Below are 21,200 nucleotides of genomic sequence, written 5' to 3' on the forward strand. Positions count from 1 at the left end.
TGGCTAAAACAAAGGTGTTGTCAGGGCTGTGCCAACAGCCTTGGAGCCTTCTAGAGGCTGCATGACAGAATCTGTTTCCTTGTCTTTTCCAGCTTCTAGAGATGGCCTACATTCCATGGCTCATGGCCCCTTCTTCCACCTTCAAGTCCAGCAATGTAGCACATTCAAGTTTCTCTGACTCCAACATCCTCTTCTGCCTCCCTCTTCCATTTAAAGACCCTTGTGATTACACTGGACCCACCAGGATTATCCAAGATAATTCCTTATTTCAAAGTTAGTTGATTAGCAACCTTAATTCCATCTGCAATCTTAATTCCCCCATGCCAGGCAACAGAACATAGTCACAGGTTTCAGGGATTATAACATGGCTAACTTTGGGGAACATTGGTCTGCCTACCACACCTGCATTCTCAATGTGCTTGCATTTCATTTTTTGCTTTATTATCTTACGATTTCCAAACTGTGCAGCTTCAAGCATCACTTTCTTACATAACTGCATTGAAGTCAGGAAGAAAATGGCAAAGGGGAAAGGGATTTCCTTTTATCAATAGCAAAGTCTTTCCCAAATGCTTTCCAGGTCATTTTTCCTTTATTCTCATTGCTAATAACTGGATCTCTTAGCCATTCATCCTAGCAACAAATGAGGCTGGAAATGTAAGTAGGTAATGAAAAGAGAAGGCGTTGCATTACCATGACTGGTTTCAAAAAGAGAGAACTGCTGTTGGGCAGGCAACTAATGGTGCCTGCTCAGAAAGCCACCAGCTCCTAAGCTTTAGTCACCTGCCTTCCCATTTTCTGGTTTTCTCATTCTACTAGCTGATCACACTTTAACTCACGCTAGCATGCATTTTCCCCACTAACTATTGTTTATGCTATGAACTTTGTATTTGAGGATCCTTCAGATGTCAGCTTTGGATTTTCAAAGATGAATTTTTATAACTCAAAAAAGAAAGGAAAGAAATGAGGAAATTTCTCAAAAAGCCCACTATTTAAAAAAATTAATGTTCTACTGGAATTTTAAAATATTGGTTTTAAAGACTATTGTTCCCACTATGTGGTCACAAAAAACTATTTGGAAAAACTTAAGTTTTTCTGTCGCTTGAAACAATATCCACTTCAGGCTCATGACCTGAGTGATAGAAAGGCTATGAGGTGAGAAGGAAATTTACTGAGAACAGCATCATCAGAAGTTCCTGTTTCAGAGTCTTATCCTATCACAAAAGTCTATACTTAATGCCTCCTTTCAGCTCCTCTGATTTAGTCCTCAACTGATTGCAGTCCATGTTCACTCAAAGCCTTCCCTGTAAACAGTTCTAGGAAAGGGGACCAAGGATCTTCGTACTGTCTGATTCGATGAGGATTTTCATGGCCCTGGGCAGGGAGGCACTGGAAGAAGCCCCCGTGGTAGACTCCTAGGATGAAACTCATGCAGGGGCGGCCTCTGCTCCTGAAGCCACTGAGGAGCGAGCCTCCAGCCTCCAAGATGCTCTGAAGCACAAAAGGAATGAATCCTAAAGAGGAGCTCAGCCCTAGCTCAATGGTTAACAGGCACTTCCTGTCTGCAGAGAGGATTCAGTGGGATGGTGTGTATGAGGCACTTGTCACAGTAGCATCAAGTGCCTATGAAATGTGAGCTATTTTGTTGCTAGGATTAGTAAACTGATTTCCGAAATAGGAAAAGGAGAATCTAGTACTTATGCTCCTTGACTGTCTTGTGTGGGAAAAAATTTGGAAATTTATAAAATCTGTATTCCTCTCCAGCCTTCATTATCTCAGAGGAAAAAGTGTCTCTCTTTCTACATCACTATAGAAAGGTGATCACTGTCACTATAAGGCAGTTCCCTCAGCAGGGAAAATATCTTTTGTTAACTGTAATTGGAGCCACATTTTAATACTGTTAGACGTTCAGTCTCCTTATTCTGAGTTCCTCTTAGTGCTCTACAAAACAAAGCATTATTTTAAAATAAATGTGACTATGTGCATGACAATGTTACAGCAGACTTGCAAATTACTTAGGAAATTTCATTATGTTTCCATTTATAAAATTATCTTATTAAGTATTGCCCTCCTTTAGGAGACATCTATGACCGAAGGAAGGTTTGCAATTTGCCATTCCTGGATGATTTCTGAGGAGGGAAACTCACAGTAATAACTGTTTTGCTGTTTCACTCCACAGCCATGATGACTGTTGAATTTTAAAAAGGTACTGTACTGGGTTGCAAATGAAAAAGAAACAAGTATATATAAAGAAGGAAGAGAGTACTATCCATAGAGAGTAGGAATTCCAGCCTGGAGTGAAGTAATTGCCATGAACCACGTGTCTTTCCAAAACATGCCAGGAAATTTTGCTATTCATATTCATCTGGAACTCATAAGTCTCTTTCTGGACCCTTCAAGGACCCTGCCAACAGTGACTGAAACCAGAAATGTACCTGAAAGGGCAGCTTCTAGTAGAACTGTAACAGTTCCTGGCCTTTCTGTCTAGGGAGCTTCAGCCCGCCTCCAGGAACAGAGACCACAGATTGAAGAAGCTGAAAGTCTGCTGGAGATCTGTTTTTCCAAGAGTAGTTCCAGAATCATCAGGGCACTCCAGTAACAGCTCGTTTTATTTTATTTTATTTATTTTATTTTATTTTATTTTATTTTATGATGGAGTCTTGCTCTGTTGCCCAGGCTGGAGTATAGTGGCACAATTTTGGCTCACTGCAACTCTGCCTCCCGGGTTCAAGCGATTCTCCTGCCTCAGCCTCCCGCGTAGCTGGGATTACAGGCACATGCCACCATACCCAGTTAATTTTTGGATTTTTAGTAGAGACGGGGTTTTGCCATGTTGGCCAGGCTGGTCTCGAACTCCTGATCTCAGGTGATCCACGCGTCTTGTCCCCTGCCCCCAAAGTGCTGGGATTACAAGCAGGAGCCACCGTGGCCAGCCCCGGCTAGTTTTTGTAATTTTGGTAGAGACGGGGTTTCACCATGTTGGCCAGGCTGGTCTCAAACTCCTGGCCTCAAGTGATCCAACCACCTCAGCCTCCCAAAGTGCTGGGATTACAGGCATGAGCCACTGTGCCCAGCACCTCATGGTGGCTTTAAAATGCAATTTATCTAATGACTAATAATGTTGACCAAATTTCATGTGTTTATTTACCATTTTTAAAAAATAGATTGTCTTACTGATTTGTAAGAGTTTTACATATTCTGAAGACAAATCCCTCATCAGATATATGTTTTGCAAATATTTTCTGTGTCTTCCTTAATGGTGTCTTTTGAAGAGCAAAACGTTTTAATTTTTGATGTAGTTTTGATCTATTTTTTTCCTTTGGTTCTTACTTGGTGTGCCCTATCTAAGAAACTGCTAACTAACCCAACATCACAAAGATTCTTTTTCTAGATTTTCTCCTAGGGGTTTAAATTTTAGCTCTTATATTTTTAGGCTAGTTCTCAATTTCAAGATAATTTTATATATGATATAAGGTAAGGGTCTACGTCATTTTTTAGTATATTTTCCTATTACAGAACATTCCAACTTTCCTTTTAGAGAACTAACAGGGTAAGGGGGACAGATACTACACACAGTTAGGAGTCAGAGGAAACCTTCCTTGAAGTGGAGGTGAATTATAATGCTTTTGTGCAAAATTATAGGCCATTTTTGAATCACCTAGGTTGTTCAGGAAATCTCAGTGCTTTCGTATGATTTGAGATGGTCCTGGATAGGTGGACTTCCTGCTGTTTTGTAAGTGGCAAATAAATATCTTCTCTGGAGGAAAGTACCATCATCCTAATCTCAAATTATTTCTACAAGTAACTTTAGTTATAGTCAAAAGTCACAAAACATGTAAGAAAACTAGAATCCTTGAGAAAGAAACAGCAAATGCAACAATTTCAGATGCTAAAAATATCAGATACAGACTACAAAACAAATATATATATTATGATTTTTAAGAATGACAGTTCAACAAAAGAAAATTAATAAATAGAATTACATCATATCTATAGAATAAAAAGCAAAACCCACATGACCATCTCAATAGACACACAAAAAAATTGACCAAAAATTCAATATCCTTTCATGAGAAAAACAAACGTAGAAATTGAAGGGAACTTCCTTAACCTAATACAGAGCATTTATGAAAACCCATAGCTGGCCAGGCGCGGTGGCTCACACTTTTCATCCCAGCACTTTGGGAGGCCAAGACGGGTGGATGGCTTGAAATCAGGAGTTTGAGACCAGCCTGGGCAACATGGTGAAACCCCATCTCTACAAACAACACAAAAGCTAGCCAGCCATGGTGGTGTTCACCTTTAGGCTCAGCTACTCAGGAAGCTGAGGTGGAAGGATCACCTGAGCCTGAGGAGGGCAAGGCTGCAGTGAGCCATGATTGGGCCACTGCACTCCAGCCTGGGCAACCGAGTGAGAACCTGACTCAAAGCAACAACAACAAAACCCTCATAGCTAACATCACACTAAATGGTAAAAAATGGAAAGTTTTCTCCTAAAATCAGGAATAAGACAAAGATGTTCATTTCTACCACTCCTATTCAATATTGTACTGCAGGTTCTAGCCAGGGAAATTGGGCAAGAACATGAAATTAAAAGTACCCTGATTGGAAAGGAAGAAGTAAAGCTATCTTTATTTTCAGATGATATGAATAGTACAAAGAACATTCTACCAGCCTAGGCAACAAAGCAAAACTCGTCGCTACACAAAAATTAAAAAATTAGCCAGGCATCATGGCACATGCCTATAGTACCACCTACTGAGGAGACTGAGGTAGGAGGACTGTTTGAGGCTGGGAAGTCAAGGCTGCAGTGAGCTGTGACTATGTCACTGCACTTCAGCCTGGGCAACAGAGCAAGATCCTGTTCCTAAAAATAAGAAAAGAAAAATTCTAAAGAAGCCACCACCCACCTCGGCCTCCCAAAGTGCTGGGATTACAGGTGTGAGACACCGCGAGGCAGGTGGATCACCTGAGGTCAGGAGTTTGAGACCAGCCTGGCCAACAGTGTGAAACCCTGTCTCTACTAAAAATACAAAAAAATTAGCTGGACATGCCTGAAATCCTAGCTACTCAGGAGGCTGAAGCAGGAGAATCACTTGAACCCGGGAGGTGGAGGTTGCAGTGAGCCGAGATTGCGCCATTGTACTCCAGCCTGGGAGACAAGAGTGAAACTCCGTCTCAAAAAAAAAAAAAAAAAAAAGAAAGAAACCACCAAAAGAACTATTAGAACTAATAAATAATAAACAATTTCAGCAACGTTGCTGAACCCTTGTAATTGATACAAGATCAATATACAAAAATCAACTGTATTTCTCTACAGCAGCAATGAGTAATCCAAAAACAACATTAGGCATTCCATTTACAATAGCCTCAAAAGTAATGAAATACTTAGGAATAAATTTAACAAAATAACTCTGAAGCTTGTATACTGAAAACTACAAAACACTGTTGACAGAAATTAAAGAGACTTTAAAAAATGGAAAGGCATTCTATATTCACGGATTGGAAAACAGTGATATTAAGGTGGCAATACTCCCCCAACTGATCTACAGATTCAGCACAATGCCTATTAAAATCACTGCTGCCTGTTTTAGAAAACCTGACAAGCTGATTCTAAAATTCATGTGGAAATGCAAGGGACCCAGAATAACCAAAACAAACAATCTTGGAAAAGAATGAAGTTGGAGAATTTACACTTCTTGATTTCAAAACTTACCACAAATCTGCAGTAATCAAAACTATGTGGTACTGGCATAAGGACAGATACATTGATCAACAGAATGACATTGAAAGTCCAGGAAAAACTCATATGTTTATGGTCAACTGATTTTTGACAAAGGTGCCAAAACAACACAATGGGACAGATTGGATTTTTCAACAAATGGTTCTGGGACAACTGGATTTCCACATGAAAAAGGATGAAGTTGCATCCTTACTACACACACCACATACGAAAATTAACTCAAAATGGATCTAAGACCTAAATGCAAGAGCTAAGGGTATATAGTTCTCAGAAAAAAATAGCAATAAATCTTTATGACCTTGGATTGGGCAGTGGTTTCTTAAATAGGACACCAAAACACAAACAACTAAAGAAAAAAAATTGAACTTCATCAAAATTAAAAACTTCTATGTTTCAAAGTAACTATCAAAAAAGTGAAAAGACAACCCACTAAGAAGAAAATATTTATAAATTATATATCTGACAACAGATATTATCCAGAGTACACAAAGCACTCTTACAACTGAACAATGTAAAGACAAATAGCTCAATTTTTAAATGGACAAAGAATTTGAACAGACATTCCCTAAAGAAATAATATAAATGGATGATAAGCACTTTAAGATACACCCAACATCATTAATCGTTAGGGAAATGCAAGTCAAAACCACAATGAAATACCACCTTAAAACCACTAGGATGGCTATAATAATAATTTTAAAATAGAAAATAAATGTTGGCAAGCATGTGGACAAGTTGGAGCCCTCATACATTGGTGGTGGAAATATGAAATTGCGCAGCCACTATGGAGCATAGCTTAGCAGTTCCTCAAAAGGTTAAACAGAAAGTTGCCATATGATTCAACAATTCCACTCCTAAGTATATATGCAAAAGTATTGGAAACATTTGTTCACACAAAACTTATATACCAATGTCCATAGTAGCATGATTTAGAATGCCCCCAAAGTGGAAACAACTCAAATGTCCATTAACTGATGAATAGACAAAATGTGATATAGCCATATGATGGAATATTATTTGACGATAAAAAGAAATGAAGTACTGATCCATGCTACATGATGAACCTTAAAAACATTATGGTAAGGGAAAGAAGCCAAACCCAACAGGACACATGTATGATTCCTTTTATGTGAAATATCTGGCACAGGCAAATCCACAGAGATATAAAATGGTTTAGTGATAGTCAAGAGCTAGGAGGAGGAGGCACTGGGAAGTGACTGATAATGGAACTTATTTGGGGTGTGATTAAAATATGCTGTAATTAGATAGTGGTGAAGTTATACAACTTTGTGACTGTACTAAAAACGGTTGAATCATATACTTCAAAAGGGTGAATTTTTGTGGCATGTATATGTTTCCTATTGCTGCTGTAACAAAATATCACAACCTGGCTGGTTTAAAACAAGACAAATATATTGCATTCCAGTTCTAGAGGTCAGAAGTCTGTTACGGTCTCATTTTGCTAAAAGCAAAGTGTCAGCAGTGTTGCATTCCTTTCTGGAGCTTACTAGGGAAATGTTTCCTTGGCTCTTCCAGCTTCTAGAGGCTGCCTGCATTCCTGGCTCATGGCCCCTTCCTCCATCTTCCAAGGAAGCAATAGCAGATTGAGTCCTTCTCACATCAATCTGACCATTCTTCTGCTTCTCTTTCACTTATGTGGACCCTTTTGATTACATTGGACCCAACCAGACAACCCAGAATAATCTATTTCAAGGTCACCTACTTGGCAACCTTAATTTCACCTGTAACCTTAATTCGCTTTTGCCATATAGTACAACACGTTCACAGCTTCCAGGGATTGGGATGTGGGTTTCTTTGGAGTACCATTTTTCTGCTCACTACAGTATGTAAATTATATCTCAACAAAAACATTTGTATGAGAAAAAAAGTAAAGCAATCTTCAAGTTAAGAAATAGGAAATTATACTAAAAACTAGAAATGGGTGTAGGCAGGGTGTGGTGGCTCACACCTATAATCCAAGCACTTTGGGAGGCCGAGGTTACCAGATCACCTGAGGTCAGGAGTTCGAGACCAGCACGACCAACGTGGTGAAACCCCATCTCTACTAAAAAATACAAAAATTAGCTGGGCGTGGTGGCGCAGGACTGTAATCCCAGATACTCAGGAGGCTGAAGCAGGAGAATCCTTGAACCCGGGAGGCGGAGGCTGCAGTGAGCAGAGAGCCACTGCATGCCAGCCTAGGCGACAGAGCGGGACTCCGTCTCAAAAAAAAAAAAACTAGAAATGGGTAAAAATGGAAATTCTATAGTAACACAAAAAGTTTTTTTTTTTTTGTCCTAGGCAAAAAGTCTTGTCACATGTAAGGTGTCCATTTTCCAGTAATACAGTATGTTAGTGAATACACAATATGACTTATGCAGTCTGGTATTACATAAAATGGGAATGAAAGTAATAATTGCACTTTGCAATCAGATGAGCTCACTTATAACAGATTACAAGTGGCTGAAATTTTTTTGCCATTTCTCTCTTTAGGGAGTGAAGTCTAATTCTTCTCTCCTTGAATCTGGGCTGACTTTAGTTACTTCTTTGACGAATAGAATACAGCAAAAGTGTGATATTTTGGGTTGCCTAAGGCTAGGTCATGGGAAGCCTTGAAACTTCTCCCCAGGTCTCTTGGAATGCAGACTCTAGGGGAAGCCAGCTGCCATGTAAGAAGTCTGACGACCCTCACATTGTCATACTTTGAGGAAGCCCCACCTAGCCACATGGAAAGGCAGCATGGAGAGACATCTGGATAGCCTCCAGCTATGCAGACACATCATGTCCAAAATACAATCACATGCACCACCAGACCTGTGAGTTGATAAGTCTTCGGATGATTTCAGCTTCAGGATCATCTGACTGCAGCTACTACCCATTTCCCTATTCCCCCTTCCCCAGCCCCTGGTAGCCTCCATTCCACTTTTTGGCTCTATAAATTTAACTAATCCTGGTAACTCATATAAGTGAAATCATATAGTATTTTTTGTAACTATCTTATTTCTCTTCACATAATGTCAAGATTCATCCATGTCGTAGCATGTGTCAAAATTTCCTTCCTTTTTAAGACTGAATAATATGCCATTAAATGCATACCATATTTTGTTTATCCATGTATCTACTGATGGACACTTGTGTTGCTTTCACCTTTTGGCTACTGTGAATAATGCTGTTATGAATATGGGTGTACAAATATCTTTCTGAGTCCCTGCTTTCAATTAATTTGGGTATATACCCAGAAGTGGAATTGCTGGATCATATGGTAATTCTATTTTAATTTTTGGAATAACTACAGTATAGTATTTTATCTCTGCTTTCTTAATTATTTCCAAATAATGGAAAAAAGTCATATCACAAATGTAGAATATACTTTTAAAGAATTTTATGATATGTTAATTCAAAATAAAATATTTTATGTAAATCATTTTTACATATCAAGCAAAAATTAACAAATTATCTTTTTAGTCCCAAGTGGTTTTGAGGAATTAAATATTGATGTCAAAGATGCTCTTTAGTCAAATTAGGTTGAAAAACACTGTATTAGCTGAAACACTGAATTCGGAGCAAGAAGGAGATTGATCAGTGCAGCACGTGGGTAAGGACAGTTATTTAATTAAGAAATATTTCATTGAGTAGTGACTCACTGTATGTGTGTTTTTGATGGACAGTGTAAAAAAGGAATGAGATATCATCCTAAAAGAGCTTAGGGTCTAGTGGACTGGGGCAGGTGGGGCGGGGGATGGAGAGCAGTATAATACATCCAATAATTAAAGGATAATTAAGTTCAGAATGTATAATTAGGTACTAAATCTATGATACTATCAAATCCTTCAGGGACACAGAGAAAGAAATCACTGCAAGGTAGGGTAACTGAAAGAAACTTCATGATGAAATAAACAGTGTCTCAAATTTGAGAGGATAGGAGGAGTCATTTAAGGTACATACATAGGGAACTTGAAGTTTGTGGGAAAATAAAATTAAGAGATAAAAATTGAAAAATTAAAACTTTATTTCTCAACATAAGCTCCACCAAGATCAAGACACTTTTGTAAGTGATGAGACCATCCCTAAAGAACTGAGGGTCCTGGATATTTAACCATGTCAATGCAGTCTTTTTTACATTATTAACTGAAGAAAAAAAAAATGAGTGCCCTTCACAGATTTTTTTTAGATTAGAAAATAAAAAGTCAGAATGAGCCCAATCAGGACTGGAAGATGGATGAAGTCTATTGATTTCCCATTGAAACCTTTGCAAAACTGTCCTTGTTTAATAAGAGGAATGAGTAACAACATTGTCATTGTGAAGAACTCTAGTGAAGATTTCTGGGTGTTTTTCTTCTAAAGTTTTGGCTAACTGTCTCAAACCACCCTCATAATAAGCAGTGTTATCATTCTTTGATCCTTCAGAAAGTCATCAAGCAAAATTCCTTGAGCATTCCAGAAAACTGTTGTCACAACCTTTGCTCTTAACCAGTCCACTTTTGCTTTAACTGGACCACTTCCACGTCTTGGTAGCCATTGCTTTGATGGTACTTTGTCTTCAGAATCATACTAGTAAAGCCATGTTTCATCTCCTGTTAAAATTCTTCAAGGAAATGCTACTGGACCTATATCTTATTTGTTTAAAATTTCCACTGAAAGCTCTGCTCTTGTCTGCAGTGGATCTGGGCGCAATGGTTTTGGCACTCATAGAGTGGAAAGTTTGCTCAACTTTATTTTTTTCGTCAGAATTGTGTAAGCTGAGCCACTTGAGACATCTATGGTGTTGGCTATTGTTTGTACTGTTAATTGTCAGTCCTTTTCAACTAGGGCATAAACAAGATTATTTTTCCCTTGCAAATTGATGTGGATGGTCTGCCACTGCAGGCTTCATCTTCAATATCATCTTGTCCTTCTTAAAGTGATTGATCCATTTGTAAACTTCTGATTTATTTGGGGACATTGTCCTCATAAACTTTTTGTAAAGCGTCAATGATTTCACCATTCTTTCATGCAAGCATCACCATAAATTTGATGTTTGTTCTTGCTTCAATTTTAGCAGAATTCCTGTTGCTCCAACAGGGGATCTTTTCAAATCGATATCTTATCCTTCTTAGTGCCTCAAACTAGGTTCTATTCAGACATGTCATATCAAGTTAGTATGAATTTATTTGCAAAAAATTTTAAATCCATGCATAGTTTTTCATAATACACATTTTCTATGAACTTTTTGAAGGTTCCCTCATGGAATAGCTTGAGCAAAAGCAAAGATTCAAATGAGAATAGGACTCTGACTACTCAACTTACACGTGCAACCTTCTTAACATCTTTGAGCACATCTGTACATCAACAAAGCAACTCTTTCTTCTGTAATAAAATACAACAATCTATTTTAAAGGCAAATTTCTCACCATTTCCTCAAAATGTAAAGATGCACAGTCCTGGCAGTCATCGTATTCATCACTGGTTATATTAATTACTCCTCGAATTCATTCATAGTCCCACTAAATATTCTGTAACCGAAACAATACATTGTAAAGTTAAGTTTCAACTATGTGTATATAAAACGACAATGTAGAGAGAGAAGATGAAAATGGTTAGAATATGAAATACAAAATTGTATATAATAAGCAAACAGAAAATACACAAAGCTATTACTGTCCTTGGTTGTGTAATTTGTTGTGAAACTGAATATCTGCCTCTTCCTTCTTCCATTAACTAGTTCACCTATCCTCCATCCTCAGCCAGAAACACAGCTTGTTGGGGTTCTCCACCCAGTATAGTGACCCAAACCTTTATTCCTGGAGAATCTAAGTTGTTAACCTTGACTTTTTTGGTTTCTGTAGTTTTCCATTAACATTTACTAGTGGCCACAGAAGTATAAGAGGCACACCTGGATAACTCCCTGAGTTTCAGACACAGTCCTTGCCCCTATAGTGTAGTAGCAACACAAGTCCCTCTTGGTAACCATGATCAAGTACCTCACCTATAATAACTCCTTTTTATTTTCCAGTTGGTCCAATGGTATAAGAAGTCAAATATGTCTGGGAAGCAGTTTCACCTTCCTGAATGGTCCAATTCAATTGAAACATTGTGTCTGCTGGTGGAAGAATCCCTCCCTTGGGGACTATGACTTCCAAACTAGCATAGTTCAAAGTCTCTGAAAGAGGAAGAAAAATTCTGCAAATGGGTTATTGGGTATAAAAGTGAAAGGAGTCATGCTCGCTTTTACCCCTTGATGCCCAGATCCATGTAATCTGGCTATGAAGAAACAGCATCATAATGATCTCAGATTCCAAGCATGTATGATACCCTGTAAGACAGAATGCTGTTGTTTTGGGGCACTATCTCCCAACTGACACCATAACTGAGTCTTCAGTAAGTCATTCCAACTTTCAGTTAGGCCAGCTGCTTCTGGATGTTGGAGTATGTGGGTGGTAAGACCAATTGATTCCTTCCACAGACATGAACTCATTGCTATCCTTCATTTGCTGTGAAATGAGCTCCTTGATGAGAAACAATGCTGTGCAGAATACCAAGAAGATGACTAAGGTATTTTGTAAGTACATAGATAGTAGGGCTAGCTGAAGCATAACAGGCAGGGAAGGCGAATCCATATTCAGAATATATGTCTATTCCACTGAGGATTAATCTGTTTCTTCTGTGAATAAAATGGTCCAATGTAATCAATCTGCCACCAGGTGGCTGGCTGGTTCCCATAGACCACTTGAAGGGCTTAGTATTGACCTCTGCTGTTGACAAAGTAGGTACACATGGTGGTGTTCGCTAGGTCAGTTTTGGTGAGTGGGGGCGGTCCCTGTTTTTGAGCCCATACATAGCCTCCATCCCTGCCACTGTGGTTACTTTGTTTACAGTCCGTTGAGCAGGCACTAGGGAAAGAGACTGACTTGTATTCACCTGAGTGTCATTTTGTCCACTTGATTGCTAGGCACCTCCTCCATGGTGCATAGCCTTGGCTCACTGGATAGCAGAAAAGTCACTGTTTTGCCCTGGTAGTGAAACTTTCCTGAAATCTGCCCTTCAGAACTTACCAAAAGTCTTCCCTCTAGGGTGCAAGAGACAGCCATTCACTGGGAGGCGTCTCACTGGAGGCACTCGGCTACCAAACTGCCCAAGAGGTAGAGAAGCTGTGCACACCAGTCCCAGAAGGCAAGCCCTTCCTCCTGCAATGTCTCTCTAGCGCCTCCTGCTGACAAATTGTAACATCACGCCTACTGCTAAGGAGCTTTTTCTTATTTTTCCTCCTGTGATTTGGTTTATCAAACACTGTTTCTACAACTTAATATTAAACTAAGAAATTAAATGAACTCTCCCTCCACACAAATGAATTAAAGGCAAATTTCTCACCATTTCCTCAAAAATGCCATTTCCTCAAATCCTCTTGCTAGGTAATAATTGTCAGAACTTGCAAGAAATACGTTTTTATTTTATTCTAATCATTTTCCTGAGGAGTATCAAGATAAAATAGGAAGAACAGAGTCAGGAGATATTAGATCCAGTTTGGGTTCTGCCACTTAATAGCTGGCTAAATTGGGATAAGCATTTTCACTGTGGGGGTCTTTAGTTTTGTCATCTAGAAAAGAAAGGAGGCAGAACAACTGTTCAGTGCATTGCTTCCGGTTTGCCTATTCTCATTCCAGTTTCCTGCTTCTGGGAAATTTTATGAATGTACTAAGTCAGTGATGATTATTTATAGACGACATTCGTTTCCATTTCATCTCCTCCACAAGGCAGAGCCCTATATTTTCCTGTGGCTATAAATACATCCCATCATAGCCTTACATTCTGTTTACCATATTTTGTCGTGGCCTTGGCCAAGGGGTAGATTCCAAAGGCATCAGGCAGTTGGATGGAATGACTTGTATTCAAATTTGTGGTTTGAGTCTCTGCAGCCATCACGGATATTACTTTCCCAGGTGTCATAATCCACCTTCCATCCAGGACTTGCTGCCTTTCTTAGGCCCCTTTCCTTCATTCCCTGCCTTAAGGAAGTAGATTTAAAAGACCCATTTCATGTTACATAGCAGTCACAGAAGGGTGAATTTCAACAAATTACTAGCTGGCGAAGGCAGTGTGCTGGGTTGAATACCCCCAAAATTTATGTCTACCTAGAACCTCAGAATGTGACCTTATTGGAAATGTACATTTTTTGCAGATGTAATTAATTAAGATGAGGTCATACTTGATTGTTAGGTGGGTCCTAAAGCCAACAACTGATATCTTTTAAAAAGATGATACATGGAACCACACTCAGACACAGAGGGAAGAAGGCCATGTGACGGGGAATGTCAAAGACTGCCGGCAACCAGCAGGAATCATAGAGACAAGGAAAAGGGTATGGCCTTACCAACACCTTCATTTCAGATTTCTAACCTCCAGAACCATGTGATAGTAAATCCCTGTTGTTTCAAGCCACCAAGTTTGTGGTAGTTACAGTATGAATTTCCTAGGGAGGAAACTCATAGAGGAATCACCTCACATATTGCTAAATATTTAGTTCCAGTCTGTGGAGAACCAACTTGAAGATGAAAACATGGAGCCCCACGCCTTGGAAGAGAGGTGGGGAGCAAGACTTCATACGGGGCAGTGTGCTGAGCATCCAGTGTTATAGCAGACCCTGAAGCTCCAACATGTCTCTTTCTCAGCATGTTTTACTGTCTTCCCTGACATGTATTTTCAGTATTGCATGAGATGCATTCTCTTCATCTCTTCACATTCAAATTCGTCATGAAGCCATTATGCTTTTTTTTTTTTTTTTTCTTTTATGGAGATGGAGTCTTGCTCTGTCACCCAGGCTGAAGTTTAGTGGTACGATCTCCGCTCACTGCAACCTCTGCCTCCTGGGTTCAACCAATTCTCCTGCCTCAGCCTCCTGAGTAACTGGGATCACAGGCATTCACCACCATGCCCAGCTAGTTTTTATTTATTTATTTATTTTTAGTAGTGATAGGGTTTCACCATGTTGGCCAGGCTGGTCTTGAACTCCTGACCTCAGGTGATCCTCCTCAGCCTCCCAGAGTTCTAGGATTATAGGCATGAGCCACTGCACCTGGCCCCATTGTGCTTTTTATTCCAAAGTAAATCTTCCTCATGGATTATCTGTCTTCTTTGGTAACTATGCCTTTAAATCTGTCTGAATCATCTTTGCTAAATTTCAGATTTAACATTTTGACCTCATCCTTCATTTCCTTCCTATGTTACCCCGGGCTCCCATTATGAATATGAATCAAACTTCACATCTTCTTGTTTCGAGTCCACTCTCATAAGCCCATTGCTATAAGCAAACTGATTCTTTTATCAATTTGTTCCTCTCCTTTTTTTATTATGTTTTTATGGAGCATAGACATAGACAACACAAGGATAAATGAGATGCAGACCCTGCCTAACATGTACATGAGTGAAATAGACGCATCATAGAAGATCCCAAATTTCTGTTGGAGAGAATGGGTGAATGGCAGTGCTAGTCCAGAAGATAGAAGATACAGGAGAAAAGGGGTAGGTAGAGGGAAAGGGAGGAATAATTCATGATCAGTGCAGGGTGTCGGGAAACAAGCAATTATGTTTAGTAGCAGTCAACTCTATGGAGAAGAGATTCAAAAAACAGGTCAGGCTCAAGATATAGGTTGGAACTAATTACTTTAGATATGGTAGTTGAAACCTCATAGGTGGCTATAGATAAGGTAGCCACAGAGAGCCTACGGCATGAAAAGTGCAGGAACTAAAGGCAGAACAGTGGAGAACGCTAATAATATGTGAGGTTGCAGAACAAGAGGAACAGTCAGCGGTGTTCAGAAGATGGAGAAGAGAATTCCCTTTCCTTTCTTTCTCCAGCTACCCAAGATGCCAAAGGAAAAGAAGGCCAAGGGGAAGAAGAATGGCCCCAGCCTCTGCTGTCTTAAAGAAGCAGGAGGCTAAGAAGGTGGTAAATCCCTTGTTTGGGAAAAGGCCTAAGAATTTTGGCATTGGAGAGGACATTCAGCCCCAAAGGGACCTCACTTGCTTTGTCAAATGGCCCAGCTATATCTGATTGCAGCGGCAAAGGGCTATACCCTATGAGCAGCAGAAGATGCCTCCTGTGATTAACTAGTTTACCCAGACTTCAGACTGCCAGTGAGCTCCTTAACTGCTTGGGCTGGCCCACAAGTACCGACCAGAGACAAAACAAGAGAAGCAGAGGCTGTTGTCGTGGGCTGATAAGATAGTTGCCAGCAAAGGGGATGTCTCCACTAAGAGGCCACCTGTCCTTCCAGCAGGGTTAACACTGTCACCACCTTGGTGGAGAATGAAAAGGCTCAGTTGGTGGGGACTGCACATGATGTGGATCCTGTAGAGCTGTCCGTCTTCCCTCCTGCCCTGTGTCATAAGATAGGGGGTCCTTACTGCATTGTCAAGGGGGAGGCAAGATTGGGGTATCTAGTCCACAGGGAGACCTGCACCACTGCCACCTTCACACAGTCTAACTCAGATGACAAAGCTTTCACTAAGCTAGCAGAAGCTAGCAGGACTAATTACATGAAGTGATTTTCCCATCTCAGCCTCCTGAGTAGCTGGGACTACAGGCACGTGCCACCACCCTTGGTTAATTTTTTAATTTTTTGTAGAGATGAGGGGGGTCCCCCTATGTTCCCCAAGCTGGTCTCAACCTTCTGGGCCCAAGCGATTCTCTGGCCTTGTAGCTTGTTTTTCTTTTTAATGTCCTAAATCAAAACTTAAAAGTTAACAACCAATTCAATTTTAAAACAATGAGCTGGTCATTGTCAGACTGGTCATTGTCAAGATTTATAGCTTGTGTCTTCTGTTAGACCCTGCCCCAAGAAAAATGCACATATGCACCTAGAAATACATATTTTGAGAGGTACCCAGCAATGTCCGTTAGAGCTTTCTGTGCTGAAGAAAATGTTCTATACGTGTGCTGTCCATTATGGGAACCACTAGCCACATGAGGCTAGTGAGCATTTGAACTGTGACAAGTGTGACTGAGGAACTGAATTTCTAATTTTAATTAATTAAAATTAAAATGTAGTTAGCCACAGGTGTCTAGTGGTTACCACATTGGGTACACAAAGAGCCACAGATCATGGGTTAAAATTCCTCTCAAATGCTTGTCTTCTCAAAGATTTTTTTTTTTTTTGAGACAATTCTTTAGTAAATATGGAGACTCTCCCCCTTGACTGCTGTGGTAGGTTAAAAAAATGGCCCCAAACGGTATCACGTCCTAATTCCTGGAACATTTACAGATGTTTACATCACATTTACCAATGTTACCTCATTTGGAAAAAGAGACTTTGCAGATGTATTTAAATTAAGGGTCTTGTGATGGATAGATTATTCTGGATTATCTGGGTGGGCCCTAAATGCAACCATGTGCATCCTTATGAAAAGGAGGTAGAGGGAGATTTAAAGATGTTGGCCTTGAAGATTGGAGTGATGCAGCCAGAAGCCAAGGAATGCTGGCAGCCAAAAAATGCTGGAGGAAGAAAGGAATGAATTCTCCTCTAGAGCCTCCAGAAGGAGGACTGCCCTGCATGCTGACACTTTAAGCCCAGTGAAATGGGTTTCTGACTTCTGTCTTTTAGAACTGTGAGGAAATATATTTCTGTTGTTTTAAGTCACCAGATTTGTGATAATTTGTTGCAGCGGCCACAGGAAACTAATACAGGTGCCCATTGGAATCACCTGGGGAGCTTTATCTACATTATTTCATTTAATCTTCAGATTATTATGATCCCAATTTTATAATCAGGAAATGAGGATTAGATAATTTTAGGACTTAACCCACAGTAGCTTGTGGCAGAGTTGGGGAGTGAACCCAGGTTTGTCTGTTGACTTTAGGACCACATTGGATTTCATAAACAAGGGGAAGAAAAACGTCTAAGATGACTCCTAAGACTTACTGCCTGGAACATAGAGCTAACAGCAGTTTCACTATCAAAGCAAGGAATTTGGCTTATTGAGGGTGAAGGGGAGAGAAGATGAACTCAGTTTGGGATACTTCCTGATATAGTTTGGCTTTGTGTCCCCACCCAAATCTCATTTTGTAGCTCCCATAATCCCCACGTGTTGTGGGAGGGACCCGCTGGGAGATGACTGAAGCATGGGGGCGGGTCTTTCCCGTGCTGTTCTCATGGTAGGGAATGGGTCTCGTTAGATCTGATGGTTTTAAAAACAGGAGTTTCTCTGCACAAGCTCTCTTTTCTCTTACCTGCCGCCATCCACGTAAGATACGACTGGCTCCTCTTTGCCTTCTGCCATGATTGTGAGGCCTCCCCAGGCATGTGGAACCACAAGTCCAACTAAACCTCTTCCTTTTGTAAATTGCCAGTCTCAGGTATGTCTTTATCAACAGTGTGAAAACAGACTAATACACTTCCTTAACTGTTTTCCCAGCTTGATACTTTATTCACGTCTTCCACCAAGGGAGCGAGAGCTCCCCTAGTTCCCTCATACAAACTCTCATATCTGTTCACTCTGTGGAAAAAAAGTCATTTGAAATCTAAGCTGCTGGAACTCTAAATTATTTTAGGACTTGGAGGAATGTTATTACTGATCCTGAGTCACATGACAGGCACCTATAAACTAGGGAGCTATAACCTTCTGTTTCTCTGATTACAGATGAAGCCTTTTCCCTTACCTGCATTGTTTTGTAAAATGTTATATATGGCCAAAGGGAAGACCCCTTCCCTCTCCACTGTTGGCCTTTATTATAGATTCACCTTTCTCTTACCTTTCTCACACACAAACTTCTTGACTTCATTGCCTTAAGATAGAATGTTAAATACACTCTTTTAAATTGGAAAGGAAATGAAAACCAACTATAAAGAAAACAAGCTGTATGGAAAAGAAAACAAACTGTAACTAATTAATTTGTTGAAACTATTAAGCCAGCCTTGTATAGAAAATGTTGTAATCCTGATAAATTTCTTTGTCTTCTTCCTATATTAGCAAGATTTAACTTTTAACTTTGGAGCACTGATCCCATTTCTCTGGAGTCTGTGTGTCCCAGAATGGTTATTCCCAGCTTTTTGCTTGAATAAACTCTTTAAAACTGGATTCTGACCCTTTTATTATTTCACGTTGACAAGTGTGTACCCACACTTGGACTCCTACACATACACCCCATCCACCACTTGCTTGGAAACCATAGTTCCATTGTAGGCAAATTGCTTTTTATTGCTAAATCTAAATTTCTTTTTTTTTTTTTAAATTTTAAAGTTTTTATTTTTGTTAATTTTTTATTTCAGTTTCAGGAGTACATGTGGAGGCTTGTTATACAGATAAATTACATGGGGGTTTGGTGTACATATTATTTCATCACCCAGGTAATAGGCATAGTGGGTAGTTTTTGAATCCCCCCCTCCTCCCACTCATGTAGACCCTAGTGTCTATTATTCCCCTCTTTGTGTCTTTGTGTACTCAATGTTTAGCTCTCACTTATAAGTGAGAACATGCAGTGTTTATAAACCCAAGTTTCTTTCTTTCTTTCTTTTTTTTTTTTTTTTTTGAGACAGTGTCTCATTCTGTTGCCCACGTTGGAGTGTAATGGAGTGATCGTGGCTCACTGCAGCCTTGACTTCCTGGGCTCAAGTGATTCTCCCATCTCAGCCTCCCAAGAAACTGAGACTAAAGGTGCATGCCATTATGCCCAGCTAATTTTTGTATTTTTTTTTTTTTTTGTGGACACGGGTTTTTGCCATGTTGTCCAGGCTATCTCGAACTCCTGGGCTCAGGCAATCCTCCCACCTTGACCTCCCAAAGTGCTGGGATTACAGGCATGAGTCACCATGCTTGAGCCAACCTAATTTTTTTAACTTTCTAATTCCTTATCCTATAGAAACATGGCAGCTGTATATAATATATCTGCTTCTTTGCACCTCTGGTCAAAGAAAACAAGGGTTATGTGTTTAGACAGACACAGATCCATGCCCCTAAAAGCTTCTACCCAGGTGGAGAGCAAATATGTTGGGATGAAGGGAGTGGTGAAGAAGAGTACAAAGTTGAGAAATAAATGTCTCTATAATGTCATTATAGAGTGATTGCCTTAGAAATGGTTCATAAAAGTCATAGAGATCTTTATATACCTATATAAGGGAAGCATTCAGATTTGATATTTATTTTCACATGATCACACAAAATGTCCAATTATGTGCAGAGTTATTGATGATAGCATCCCATTCAGCTTCTGATCCAGTCTACCCAAAACTCCCCTCAAATGTCCACATAAGCCATTGTCAAACATACTCTGTTGTCTAACTTTCCTGAATGACACATTATGTACCCAATCATCTGTCAGTCTTCCATCTAAGCAAGCACCAGCCTCCCAAGTGTTTCCAGAATCTGCCCCCATTCTCGTCCCCTCTGTGCTAGTTCAGACCTTCACCAGCTACAGCCTGGATCTTTGCAACAGCTTCAGGGCTGGTCACCCTGTCTTGAGTTTTGCCTCCCTTCAAATCTATCCTTCATGTTACTATCAGAGAGCCCTACCTGAATTGCAGATGTGCACATGCCACTAACTCAAGTTTCTGCTTAAAACCTTAGTTCATAGCCCTTTACTCCGCCTGTCAAATGCTTTAAAACTAGGCTGCTGTTTGCCTCTTCAGCCTCATCCTCAGCCACTTATTCCGCTGTCCTTTAATCCAGCAAATCTAAACAACATCCCACACTGGTACCTCAGTCTCAAATGTGTCAACACCAGCCTTCTCCATCAACTCCAATCCCAGCCTTCTCCATCAACTCCAATCCCAGTCTCTCCCAGCACCTCCCTCTCTTTGTGCTTTTATAGTATCCTGTAGTTATCTCCATCAGAATGTTGCCACATTGTTTAGAAATGTCCATTTATACATCTTTCTCTTTAATTAGTGTATTAGCCCCTAAAGGGCAAGAATCTACATTTTACCATTGAATTCCCCGTGTTTACCATACTACTGGTATATAGTAGGTGCTCACTCTACTGGGACTTTATTGCTGCTAATTTCTTTTCACTTTACCCCCAAACATTTAAAAAAAAAAATTAAAACAGCAAACAAAAACCTGTTCTTGCTCTACCTACCTGACTGTGAAACTTTTCTAATCAATCTTTTATGTCTGCTCCCTTTTTGTTGTTGTTGTTGTTAACTTTGGCCTCTGATATCTGACTGTTTGGTGGACCATACCCATGAATTCATCCTCCCTGACCTCTTGCCACATCCCACAGTTCCTCCTTCTCCTTGAAGCTTTTGAATGTTGTTCATAGTCTCCTTAAATTATCTCCTGTTACTTCATGCCACTGCCAAGCCTTGCCCTCGTTTCAAATTATCCACTGACGTGAGTCATTTAACCTACCTTACCCACCAGCGCCAGAAACACATTCCCACTGGCACTTTTGGGCTGTTTGCTATTTGTGTTGGCAGCTGCCTCAGCAAAAAGTCTTATCCTGTGAAAGCCCCTTGTTTGAAGCAAGAATTTCTTCAAATTTAGTTTTATT

The 21,200-nt window shown here is 40.0% G+C and overlaps 1 protein-coding gene across 1 annotated transcript in view; it reads right to left on the reverse strand.

Annotated features, from left to right (window-relative positions):
* Positions 1 to 21,200, reverse strand: part of GALNT1 (polypeptide N-acetylgalactosaminyltransferase 1) — a 322,829-nt gene that overhangs the window by 299,697 nt on the left and 1,932 nt on the right. The window lies entirely within an intron of this gene.

This window comes from Macaca fascicularis, chromosome 18 (genome assembly GCF_037993035.2).
Source record: "Macaca fascicularis isolate 582-1 chromosome 18, T2T-MFA8v1.1".
NCBI classification, from domain to species: Eukaryota; Metazoa; Chordata; class Mammalia; order Primates; family Cercopithecidae; genus Macaca; species Macaca fascicularis.